Source organism: Marmota flaviventris, chromosome 4 (assembly GCF_047511675.1).
Source record: "Marmota flaviventris isolate mMarFla1 chromosome 4, mMarFla1.hap1, whole genome shotgun sequence".
In the NCBI taxonomy this organism is placed as follows: domain Eukaryota; kingdom Metazoa; phylum Chordata; class Mammalia; order Rodentia; family Sciuridae; genus Marmota; species Marmota flaviventris.
The window spans coordinates 129,776,345-129,789,580 of NC_092501.1; the positions used below are offsets into that span (position 1 = coordinate 129,776,345).

At 32.6% G+C, this 13,236-nt stretch overlaps 1 long non-coding RNA gene across 24 annotated transcripts in view; it reads right to left on the minus strand.

Moving 5' to 3' along the window:
• LOC114087342 (uncharacterized) overlaps positions 1-13,236 on the minus strand; it is a 152,288-nt gene that overhangs the window by 72,617 nt on the left and 66,435 nt on the right. For 5 of the 24 annotated variants that reach the window (XR_003581786.3, XR_003581783.3, XR_011707397.1 and 2 more), the window contains one exon: positions 8,411-8,529. The exons of 17 other annotated variants lie outside the window; for them this stretch is intronic. This is a non-coding gene — a long non-coding RNA (uncharacterized lncRNA). Of the gene's footprint in view, positions 1-5,666; positions 8,388-8,410; positions 8,530-9,119; positions 10,449-13,236 lie in introns of those variants that run through there. 2 more of the 24 variants (XR_011707398.1, XR_011707400.1) reach the window with 2 other exon arrangements.

Consider the following 13,236-nt stretch of genomic DNA (forward strand, 5'->3'; position numbering starts at 1 on the left):
AAAGTTCTGGAAAGTCAATCTCACTACCTCCATTGATTTCTCTTGCAATCAAAGCAGTCAGTAAAGTATGCAAACATGTGGGCTATTATGATTGGGATAAAGTAAGACGACTTAAAGCACTTTGGAAACTAAAAGTGCTACCTAAAGAAAGGCATCAATATCATTTTGTGCAGTTTACAGCTTTTTATGCAGTTGCGTCCCTTTCCTCTTGTTGGCTGTGAGACAGAAGCTGCAATGTAAATCAGGAGACCTCAAACTCTACAAACCCCTTGAGCCTGAATCCCAGCTCCCCCACTTACTAGTTATGTGATGCTGGCCTGCATTTCCCCGTGACCAAACTTCTTACCTATGACAGATAATAATACAGCTCTCTCATTGGGTAGTTGTGAGAAATAAGTTAACAAATGTAGTGTTTCTGATAAAGGAACATATTAGCAGTTATTTCTATTACTAGTAGTTGTACCTAAGGCTTGAGTAGTTTTCAACACATTTTTGAAAAAACAACCTTATCAGGTAGGTATTGAAAAGTTTTGAGTCATTTTCACTAGAGCAACACTCAAACAGTAAAAATTTACTGGCCTGTTTCCCAGAGGAGCAAATAATATTAACATGTGTCAGGGCTGATGTTCATTAAATGTGTTTACAATTCTATCAAGAATCTCATAATTTTGAAGAGTAGCAAGGTAAGTTCTTGAACTATAAAACTATGGAGCCTGCACTTAAAAATGTCATAAAAATTATGCTCAACTGAGATATAACATTAATTAAGTCTCAACAATGTGTTAGTCTGAAGACTGGCAAAGACAGAATGACTATTTCCTGCTGGCCAATTTCAGATTTGAGACTGATCTTCCCAGGAACACTCCATTTTAACGACTGAGCACCTATTATGTGCCTACTAGGTTGAGAAAAGTTCCAACTGAATTTAACCTCTGGAATATTTTACGGGGGGAAAAAATCCAAGAGGGGCAATCCTAAACAGAGGCTATGGCTTCTTCTTCTTTTTTTGGGTACCTGGGATTGAACTTAGGATTCAGGGGCACTGGACCACTGAGCCACATCCCAGCCCTATTTTGTATTTTATTTAGAGACAGGGTCTCAATTGAGTTCCTAAGCACCTCAATGTTTTTGAGGCTGGTTTTGAACTCACAATCCTCCTGTCTCAGCCTCCTGAGCCATTGGGATTATAGGTGTTCGCACCTGGTGGCTTCACAGTCTTATTAATGTCTAAACATCTTAAAATAAAGTGTGCCCCACTGACAAAACTATGATTCAACAATTTTGGTGGAACTGATTCCTTCCCTCTAAGCTAACTCAAATTCTTTACCTTTATTTTCCTTGGAAGTCTGAAGAGGAAAATTACTGTTTAATGATCCAGTTCTACAATGGGATTCCCAACCACCCCCAAGGAAACCTTTTTGAAGACAAATACTAAATTTTAAAAGCTTTTGGAAATATTTAAAAATTATGTTCTTAGCACAATATTTTCATTATTTCATATATCTCAAATAAATGTTGTTTCCAGAAACCCTGAACTTGTGACTACCTTCCTAAGTGTCAGTTATGCACATCTCCAGTAAAAATTGTTTGAAAAAATCCACAATTTTTCTTATCATATTTTTTAGTTAAAAAAATTGTGCTTTAGGTATTTGGGGGTGTAGCTCACTGGCAGAGTGATTGTTTAGCATGTTTGAAGTCTTGGGTTGAATCCCCAGCATTCCAACCAAACCAAACCACCTATAAAAATAAGTAAAATCCTTTAGGACAAATGTTCTACATTTTTCAAGAAAAGTATTTCTCCCAGTCAATGTGCTTTTGCATTTCAAAAGATGTCCTTTCAATCTTACTGTTTTTCCTATTTCATTAATATTAAGGTTAAGCACACTTCCATAATGTCTACTCCATAACTGGCAGAAAACTTAGAGTTTATATTTGCCTCCGTCAAAATTAAAACCCCTTTGCCCTCTAGTGCAATAAATAACCAAATTTCAAGATTTTCTTTTTTGAAAAAAGCTTTTTAGTACTTTCAGTCACTACTTATATTTGAATAACTCCTATGTTTATTAGCAAATAGTAAGTTTAACCTGAATAAATGAAACTTTCATGATAATTTTGAAAAATTTGAAATCTACTTATAGACTCCAAATTAAATACTCCAACTTGATTACACAGAAACTAAGTATCCTTGAAAATAAGAGTACACTGTAGGAATTTTACTTAATAAATTCCTCCTAAGAGAACTATGTAGAACTTTCTAGAAAGAACAAGTCATTCATTTTAAAGCTCAAATTTCTTGAATTTTGGAGGCATCTAAACACATTAGAACCACCAATTCAAAAATGATATCTAGGGACTGCAGTTGTAGCTCAGTGATAGAGGAATCACCTAGCATGTGTGAGGCACTGGGTTTGATCCTCAGCACCACATAAAAATAAAATAAAGATGTTGTGTCCACTGAGAACTAAGAAATAAATATTAAAAAAAATTCTCTTAAAAAATAGAGGTATTGTGTCCATTTACAACTAAAAATATAAATAAAAATATTTTTTAAAATGATATTGATGACAGTGTTGTAACTATTATGGACCACTAAACTTTATTTTTCTTTTAAATTAAAGGATGCAATGCCCACTAAAATGCATACAGAAGTAGAATAACAGAGGATCTGATTGAAATCTGCATTACAGGTTTGTTTTTTGATAAACACCCCTCTTTCCATAGTCAGACTTTTAGACTTCTGAATAAGTTTATTAACTCAGTTGTTTTTCAAGTTAACAGTTTTTAAATTACAAAATATTAAGTGAGAAAAATGGGTTGACACAATTTTTACTTACATTCTAAATGGGTCATATTGTGAGAAAAACATGTTCACTATTAATAAGTCAAACATTCACTACACCATTTATTAATTTACAGTTTATAACCTTCCCTCCCCTGCTCCCAAAGTACTGGGGATGGATCCAGGGGAGCTTTACCCGTGAGGTACATCCTCAGCCTTCAAATGTTTAGACAGGGTATAAGTTGTTGATCCTTCTGTTTTGGCCTTCAGTAGCTGGGATTACAGGTGTGTGACACCATGCCTGACTCAACCATTTTTAAGTTGAAATATACATAATTGATTGTCATTACCACTGAGAAATGTTTTTTGAAAAACCAAATGAGAATCCCACAATTCTAGAACATTTTGATGAAAACTGATGATTATGGAGGTACAAAAGAAACTCAAAATATACAGGCGTTAGATTTCTTGCAACAAATTCTGAGTAGTACATTTCATTAACTTCTCCCACTCTTCCTATTTAAAACCTTTCAGTGAGTGACCTTCCTTGTCTCAAAACGGTTTTCAAACCATGGGAAGGTACTCTTGGGATTGATATGCGCGTTCTTATAAAATGTACTTTTCATATCCTCACATTTATTAAAATAGTAAGAAAAAAATAATTTTAGTTGCACACAGTGGTACACATCTGTAATCCCAGTGGCTCAGGAGGCCAAGGAAGGAGAATCGTAAGTTCAAGGCCAGTCTCAGCAACATGGCAAGATCTTGTCTCAAAATATAAAAAAAATATAAAATAACAAGTGCTTATAACAAGTAGTAAAGCACCCTTGGGGTTCAATTCCCAGTACTGTTACAAAACAAAAACAAGATATTACTTCTAATTTGAAACACTTTTATATTATAATATGATGGAACAGTTAGTGGTATTTTATTCAAATTTGCAGAAAAATTTGAACCAGAAGCATATTTCCAAATTTTTTTGTACACGCTTTTTCTTATCCCTGGCACAGGAATAGATTTATATTCTCTATAGTTTATTAACACGGTTTCAGAATTAAAATGTGTTTACCTACACATTTTTTTAATACTTACCTTAGAAGTTTTAGGGGCTGGAGGAGAAGGGGATATTTTTGATATTTCTTTGAGGACTTAGAACACAGGGGTGGTTAACCACTGTGCCACATCCTCAGCCTTTTTTGTATTTATTTTGATACAGGGTCTAAGTTGTTGAAGCTGGCATCAAACTTGCAATCCTCCTACCTTAGCCTCCCCCAAGTCACTGGGATTACTGGTGTATGCCACCATGCCTCCTAGATGAAGTTGATTTCAAATTATCTGATTTTAACATTATCTGTTCAGTTCCTCTATTTTAAGTTCTAAAGTTCCTGAGCATAGTATTATTCCCTTTTATAGATATCCAAAGGAAGTAATTGTGTGGTGGTAAGGCCCTTTAAATAACTTTTTATTTTTAAGGAATTCTCTCTCCCTCTGGGAAAAACAAAAAGCAAAAACAAAAAAACTTTCTACATCACAAAAACCATATGTGCTTATTTATAATCAAACATTAATATCCTTCCACCCCAATAAGTTTATCTCTTACCTGAGGAACCAGTGATAAGTGTAGCATATATTTTATTTTAGTGAGTCTGTTCACATTATATGATAACCTTTATCCTCTGTGAACAACTTTTTAGCTCATTAAATATTCACCTACATTATTTTAAACAGATATACAGTATTCTATTCAGCATGTTATTTTAGCAGCCTTTTATTACTGGGCGCTTAAATACATTTTTCCAATCTTTTAAGAACACTATAAAAATACATGGAATACTTTTTACAAGAACATATTTATTAAGCTAAGATCATAAACATATTATAGCCGGCTCACACATAACTAACACACAAAGAGAAAAAACTATATCAACTTTATCACTTGTCAAAATAAATCAGTATATTAACTTTGTGACCTAATATTTAGGCAGGTGTTTTGAAGTTGTCTTAGTCCATCTGCTTGTCTTCATTTTGTTTCTTAAATTTTTATTCATATTGTTAGTACATTTAAAAGGTTAACATGTACAAATAAACGAGGCACAATTAATGACAGAAGTGTTATAGTCCTTAGGTACAATAAGGAACAGAAAAAGGTTAAGTTACAAATATAAAGCTGGATGCAATGGTATATGCTGGTAATCCCAGCTACTTGGAGGCTGAGGCAGGAGGATCTCAATTTCAAGGACTACCTGGGCAACAGTGCTATAATGTCTCAAAAAACACAAAACTAAAACTATAGACATAAATTGTGCATACTATGAGAAGAATGGCTAATGCCAGATTGTGAAAAGTCAAGAAATACTTGGCATACATGAGAGATTTAACATTTAAAAAAGGTACCAGAATAAGCTGGGGAAAAACTAACGTAGTATAATGGCATTAAAAAAAAGGCACAGAAGAAAAATGAATGGATTAGAATTAGTTCATTTGAAGAAAAAGTTAATTTAGAAAACACTGAGGTAAGATCATGAGATACCAAGCTAAGAAGTTTGAATTTTATAATATAGGAAGAGGTGTTTTAGCAGGTTAAACTAGTGGTATATACTAACGATGATGAAATTGTTAGACTGAAATAATTAGAGGCAAAGAATTTCTCAGCTGAAAAGGTGTTGAAGAAAATAAGTGAGAAATAATAAAGTACTTAATGGCAGTAGCAATTCTAAGGCTGGATGAATCAAAGATGACTGTGATTTGTTTGGGTAGATGACAAATATGGACAAATTTAATGTCCCTTGGATCCATTAGCTTTGACTCCAGATAAACTGATGAAATGGAAAATAATTTCAGTGTCATCAAAGCACAATTCATTAAATCCTGATAACCATACACATACCTATTAACCATGCACTTAAACATTTTGTTTGTACTCTAAATGGTCTCAGATGTAGGTTACAATCTTGAATCATATTCATAAGAATGTTCTGTCCAATCTGCAAAAATTCAATAGGGAGAGGCACATACAACTATCAAAGTTGTCTCGAAAGAATTATGAAAAACTGAATTTTAAGATTAAGTGGTACTAGGGATTGAACCCAGGAGTGCTCAACTGAGCCACATCCCCAACCTTTTTTTTTTTTTTTGTATTTTATTTAGAGACAGGGTCTTGCTGTGTTGCTTTGGGCCTTGCTGAGTTTCTGAGGCTGGCTTTTGTACTCACAATCCTCCTGCCTTAGCACCTGAGCTGCTGGGATTACAGGCATTGTCCACCACACCTGGCTTTTAAGTTAGAATCTTGAACAGATGTAAGATCTGACTTTTATAAACTTTTTGATGCTATTAGCTACTATTCCCTTCCTTGGCTCATAATCACATAATACTTTCTTGCTGTTTCTTTACCCACAAAAAATTCATCAGCCAAGATCTTTGTTGCTTGTTATTTCATCAGCTTGAATGGTCTTTCCTGGAGATCATTTTATATTGTTTAAATGTTATCTCTGGGAGATATCTTCTTACATATTATTTAAAACAGACTTCTCCTGATTTCCAAACACCTTTATTGCATCATAACCATCTTCCCTGCTTTATTTTCTTCATAGAACTTATAACTGTCTGACAAATCACGTAAAGTGCTACAAATTTTCTATTCCATTAACTATCAGCTATCCTCAAGATTTTAAGTTTTCTAAGGGCTGAAATTTGTTTTGTTTTGTGATCATCTTTAGCACCCAAATAGTAGAATAAATTTGTACAGCTATATCAGTATTCCAAACCTACTTAACTATTTTTACTGTTGTTTTCTAATATTAGCATTCTGACACTTCCAGAAAATACATGGAAACATAAAACTGACATAAACCTCTTAAGTCTAAGTTAAAAATTACAATTTCTCTTTAAGAAATGATGTACTTGATATTGTGTGCATGTACAAATATGTAACAACAAATTCCATCAGTATGTACAACTATAAACTTTTTTTTTTTTTAATAAATAAAAAAATGTGGGGAAATGAAAAAAGAAATGATGCACTTAAACTTTCTCTATTTACACTATGGAACAGCAAAATCTAGACAAACTTCATTGTTTCATACTAATGTGGAATTTTATTTTATTTTATTTTTGGTACCAGAGATTGGAGTCACATCCCCAGCCCCCTTTTAAAAATCTCTTTATTTTGAGGCAGGGTACTGCTAAATTGCTTAGGGCCTTACTAAGTTACTGAAGCTGGCTTTGAACTGAAGATCTTCCTGCCACTGGGATTATAGGCATGTGCTACCATGCTCAGTTCTAATGTTGTATTTTTTTAAACTTTATTTATTTATATGTGGTGCTGAGGATCGAACCCAGGCCTTGCATGTGCGAGGCGAACGCTCTACGGCTGAGCCCCAGCCCTATAATGTTGTATTTTAAACTGATCAAGTATAAGCATTCTCAAAAATCATTTGGAAATAAACTATGGGATGAGATACAGTTTCCATCTCTTTCTAAAGAGATTTTTTTTTTTTTTTTTAATAAAAAAAGTTTTTAGTTGTAGATGGACACAATACCTTTATTTATTTCTATATGGTGCTGAGGATTGAACCCAGTGCCTCACATGTGCCAGGCAAGCACTTGACCACTGAGCCACATCCCCAGCCCTATTTTGTATTTTATTTTGAGACAGGTCTCACTGAGTTGCCTCCCAAATTGCTAAGAACATCCATGCTAAGTATATAAAAGAAACTTGTAAGTTACAAAAGATACATAGTATACATTTAGTAGTAAGCTAATCAGGTCAAGGAACATTTAGTATAAAAATAACTTAAAATTTTTTCTTGTTTTGGTCTGGAGGTGTAGTTTAGTGATTCAATACTTGTTTAGCATGCCAAAGGTTCTGGGTTGATCCCCATAAAATACATGCATACAGAAAGAAAAAGAAATCAAATTTTCAGCAGAATATCTCAAAATCTGATGCTATGTATAAGATTGCTATAAATAATAAGATTCTTTGGGAAGTTTATATCTTTTCAAAATATAAAAGTCCTATCATATGAACACAATATTCAAAGTCCTACAGAATTAGGGAGGATCTGAAGTTATCAATGTGCTAACCTAAGTGCAATATTCATGAAGTTTCTGCATGATTTCCATGTATTAATAATAAATAAATAAACCCAAGTAAAAATTATAAATGTTGCATTTAATTTCAGCACAATAAAAATAAAAACCAGCAACTAACTAGTCATCTTACACAGTAATCATAACTTAAAAGATTTAAACATTCATTTTATCAAAATATTTTTCATTGCATACAGCCTCAAAAAATATTAGAGGGCTGGATTGTAGCTGAGTGGTAGTGTGTTTGCCTAGTATGAGGCACTGGGCTTGATTATGAACAATGTAAAAAAGTAAAAAGAGGAAAAGGAAAAAAAAGAGAAAGAATAGAAATATCTGGATTATATTTTATAAAATAAACAAGGTGAGAACCTTAGTGCTGGTGAGGGAGTTAGTTCTGCATTAAAAGGGCTCAAGCTATTAGTAACAAGTTATAAAAAAAAAATCCTTTGATAAAAGTAAGAAAATAAAACTTTTTAGTAGATAGGAATATACTGATGATCTCTTACTTCTTCTCTCAGATATGTGATATATCTAAATACTTACTATTGCCAAATCTATCTCAAAAATTTAGGACAATAATTTTTCTCCTTTTTGATAATACTCAATGAGAAACAACACTTAGAATAAAACATTTTCCATGAGGAAGGGATAGTAATATCCACCTGCAAAAGGAAAAGAAATTTTTGATTTAAAATGTCAACTTCTAAACAAATATATACATGAACTTACAGATAAAGTATAATCTTGCAAATCCAAGTATGGCTAACATGTGCATATTATTAGTAATGCTACTCAGTGGCTTAAAAACACTTATAACTATAATAACAGAAGGAAAAAAAGGCAAAATTTGTCTTAAAGATGAGAGTTTTGTCTTACATTAAAGACTTTGCCTTCAAATTAGAACGAAAACAGAAGGATTTTACTCATTGACTACAATTCCTCAAAACCTGAAATATTTTTAGGATTTTAAAAATAGATAATTATTATTGGAAGTAATTCACTAAGAACTGCTTTTATTGTATATTTATTGTCTGGTTAAAATGGAAAGGGTAAAATGTTCCTTGAAGAAAAAACACAGAATTATGATACATTGCATAGTTACTTGAATTATACTAAACATCATTTTTAAATGACTTCAAATATAACAAACAGAAATATAAGGTAAAGAGTATTTTCCTTTAAATCTTAATTATAGTATTTTGACTTATTTACACAGTTATAAATTAATAACTAAATTACAATTTGGTCTTACTCTGAAGTTAAATATTGGATATAAAAATGTACAGAAGATCTTCACATTTTCAACTCGTCAAAAATCTTCAGCTAAGGATTTAAGAAAACATTTTAGTAAAAACAAGAAAAAACAGTCTTCTATTATAAAGTTAAAGACATGGGATTTGAATTCTAATCTGTCATCTGCTGCTAATTAATTTGTTTCCTTAGCTACCCAATGAATAGACTGATAGCATCTATAAGGTTGTTCCTACCTTTCAAGTTATGATTAGTGCATTTTGAAACTTAAATGTTCAGGAATTTAGTTTACATTTTTGATGTTTTTCCCCCTTCAAATTAATAATGAAATATTTAGAAGCATTACTAAAACTTATTTTAGGGGTGTGTGTGTGTGTGTGTGTATTTGATACTGGGGACTGAATGAGTATGTTGAGTATGCCAAGCAAGACTTCTACCCCTGAGCTATATCCCCAGCCCAATAAACTTTATTTGTGAGATAAGCAAATAGCTAACATAATTTTTAATCAAGGGAAAAAACAATATTTGGCCTATCTTATGTCCATCAAAAAAAAATTTCTCTGATGCTCCCTAAAGCTTTATTTATTTATTGGTACCAGGGATTGAACTCAGGGGTGCTTAACTACTGAGCCACATCTCCATCCCTTTTTAATGTTTTATTTAGAGACAGGGCCTCACTAAATTAATGAGGCTGACTTTGAACCCACGATCCTCCAGCCTCCCAAACTACTGGGATTATAGATGTGCCACTATGCCCAGCACTGCTTAAACTCTTTTGAAAGAATTTTTTTCCCCCCAGTACCAGGGTTCAAACCCAGGTCCATGCCTACAAGCCAAACCCTTAGCCCTCAGTAAACTATTGATGCCATTTAACACAATTATTAAATTGCAACTAAAGCCAGCATTCCTTGTCTGTGGGTTCTGCATCTGTGGATTCAACCAACCATGGATTAAAAATATTTTGGGGAAATAATATATCTGCATGAATTTTTCTCTTCGTCTCTTGTCATTCCCTAGACAATAAAACTATTTACATATACACTGTATTAGGTATTTTAAGTAATATAGAGATGATTTAAAGTATACAGGGGAATATGCACAGATTATATGCAAGATACTGTACTATTTTATATAAAATAATTGAGCATCTGCAGATTTTGGTATTCACAGGGATCCTGGATCCAATTCCTAATGGATACTAAGGGTCAATAGTATACTATTTTAATAGAATTAATGCAGGTAGAAAGTTATTAATATTTTTACAGAATCACATTAATCAATATTATCAATAATGAAAACATTATCACTAAAACTATAAAAAAAAAAAACCACAATTGTAGAGTATGGCCAACCTTACTTCAGCAGCACAGTTAATACTGGAGATAATTTTAGAATCTTAACGCCAATATTTACGTGCTGCTAAGGCACTGTTGACATTACTGTCATAAGAGCTATAAATAGAAAGAAATATATTTTCTTCGGAAGATCAGATCCTTGTATTTTTGAGGCAGCACAATATGGCCTGCACCTTTTCAAAATCCACAAACCATTATGTGCTGCTACTTTACTCCAAGGTTTTTTTTTTTTTTTAGACAAAAACAAAAACCACACATTAGCACCTAAAGAATAAAAAAAAGAATCCTTTTAGAAGAGAATACATTTTAAAAATCCATGTTTAAAGAATAAAACATTTGTATTATGTGCATAATTAGTTGTTTTTAAAAGCTTTTAAGTAGAATAAAGTTTATTTCTACATCAAAATTTCAATAAAATCCTTCTATATGCCCAACACAGTGCTGTAATAGGAAACACAAAGATGATAATAGAAAAAGAAATGGATTTTCTTTTTTAACTGTGCCAACTTAATAAGGAAATACAGGTAAATATTCAGTAAAACTTCTCAATGTATTCTATATATTAAGTTCTTTTTTTTCGGTACTGGGAATTGAACCCAAGGGCACTTAACAACTGAGTCACATCCCCAGCCAGTTTTTTATTTTGAGACAGGGTCTTGCTAAGTTGCTTAAGGACTCTCTAAATTGTTGAGACTGGCTTAGACTTGCAGTCCTTTTTTTTTTTTTTCAGTCTCCCAATTCTCTGGGATTATAGGCATGAGTCACCCTGGCTCCTATTTTTTCCTTTTATTAGCAAAACAGTTAATCTTCACCTTGATAAGAGCAGAATTTACAAATAGCATTTTGTTCCTTGTAGTATATCTTTCAAAAGACATGTTTATCAGGGTAGATAAGACTTCATGTCAAGAGAAAAACATGAAATGACATGCAAAGAGCTCAGTTTCAATAAACTTAAGCTAGAAAAATACAAATTCACTTCCAAAGAAAAAGGCCAGGAGTCACATAAAATACCTAATACTAAATACAGTAAAAATATACAAAGCCCCAAATAAATCAAATTCTCCCTTAACGTTAGTTTTAAAAAATGTTAAATATTAATTCTCAATATTTATTGCCATATTAAAATAATTATTCTGAGTTATATATCATTTGATATAATGATCACCTAAAATATGAAGCCTTGGAGATGTATTAACTTGGTATCCAGAAAGGAGATATGAAACAAGAAATACTGTAGCTGTTGCTACCTATGCCTTACCTATCTCTACTCCATTCACCAGGCAAGGAAGCATATGCCCAAAGAGTTTCCACTTAGATCTAAGAATTACTTCTCTAAAGATACCAAAAAACCATCACTATCTCAAGTCTCAATAACCATTTTCCCCTCAATTTTCTCTTTAAAATGACTATGCTTGTAAAGCTACACTATTTCTATTACAGAATAAGGTTTATGTGTACAACCACAGCAGTGATTTGTCCCTCCATTATAATATTTAGTTCTTTTTACAAAGCACTGTCAAAAATTCCATGTTTTGTATTTTCCTCATTGTCAAAAAAGTAAATCTAACTAATCCCATAACTAAGAAACTAGTGCTTCACATATTTCTATTTTTGTCTCAAGTTTCTGCACATTTAAAAAATGTAACCAAAATAGATCTATTCCCAATGACTTACAACAAATATTTACATTTATCAATCACATAAAGGAAATTTATGCTTCCCTCATACCCATTTTCCAGATAAAAATTTAAACATATTTTCAAATATTATGTATACATAACTTTTTTTCATTAAACAAATATTTTATTGAATATCTACCATGTGCCAGGCACTGCCCTAGTTGGTTATGCTAGTTTACCAAAATATAGTCTCCTCTCAGTGTTGGCTAACCTTGTGAGATGGTCTCAATAAACAAACAAACAAATAAAATAAAAGGGATAGGGATGTGGCTCAATGGTAAAGCATCTCTGGGTTCAACTCCCAGGATAAAAACAACGAAAACCCAGCAAGAAAAAGAGTTTAAAGTCATTTATTAAAGTATAAGGCACAAAATCATGAAATAAGTGAAAAATTGTTCTTCAAGACAAGAGACTGCTTTTTGTCTCCATACAGTATATATATACATTAAATGATCACTCAAAAATCAAGAATCAATTGGGTCATTTTAATTCCAATTCTTTTTTGCATGTGTGCAAAGTCCATATTCCATATATATTCAATTAACCCAAAAGCACCAAAATTGAAAGAAATAAATATAAATGTTCATGTTAATGTCAATGTTTTATAAGCTTTAAAAAATATTTCACAGGAAGAATGTTCTCACTACTTTTTAAAACTGTGGTTAAATACACATCAAAGTTACCAATTTAACTATTTAAAGGTACATGATTCTGGGGCTGGGATTGTGGCTCAGTGGCAGAGTGCTTGTCTCACACATATAAGGTACTGGGTTCGATCCCCAGCACCACATAAAAATAAATAAATAAAATAAAGGTATTGTGTTCATTTACAACTAAAAAAAATTGCATAATTCTGTGGCATTAAGAACACTCATGCCAGATGTGGGTGGCATATGCCTGTAATCCCAGTGGCTCAGGAGACTGAGGCCCTAAAAAACTTAGCAAGACCCTGTCTCAAAATAAAAAGGACTGGAAATGTGGCTCAGTGGTTAAGTGCCCCTGGGTTCAATCCCTGTTACCTCCCACCCAAACCAAACAAACAAACAAAAAAAACAATTACATTACTGTGCAGTCACTGTCACCC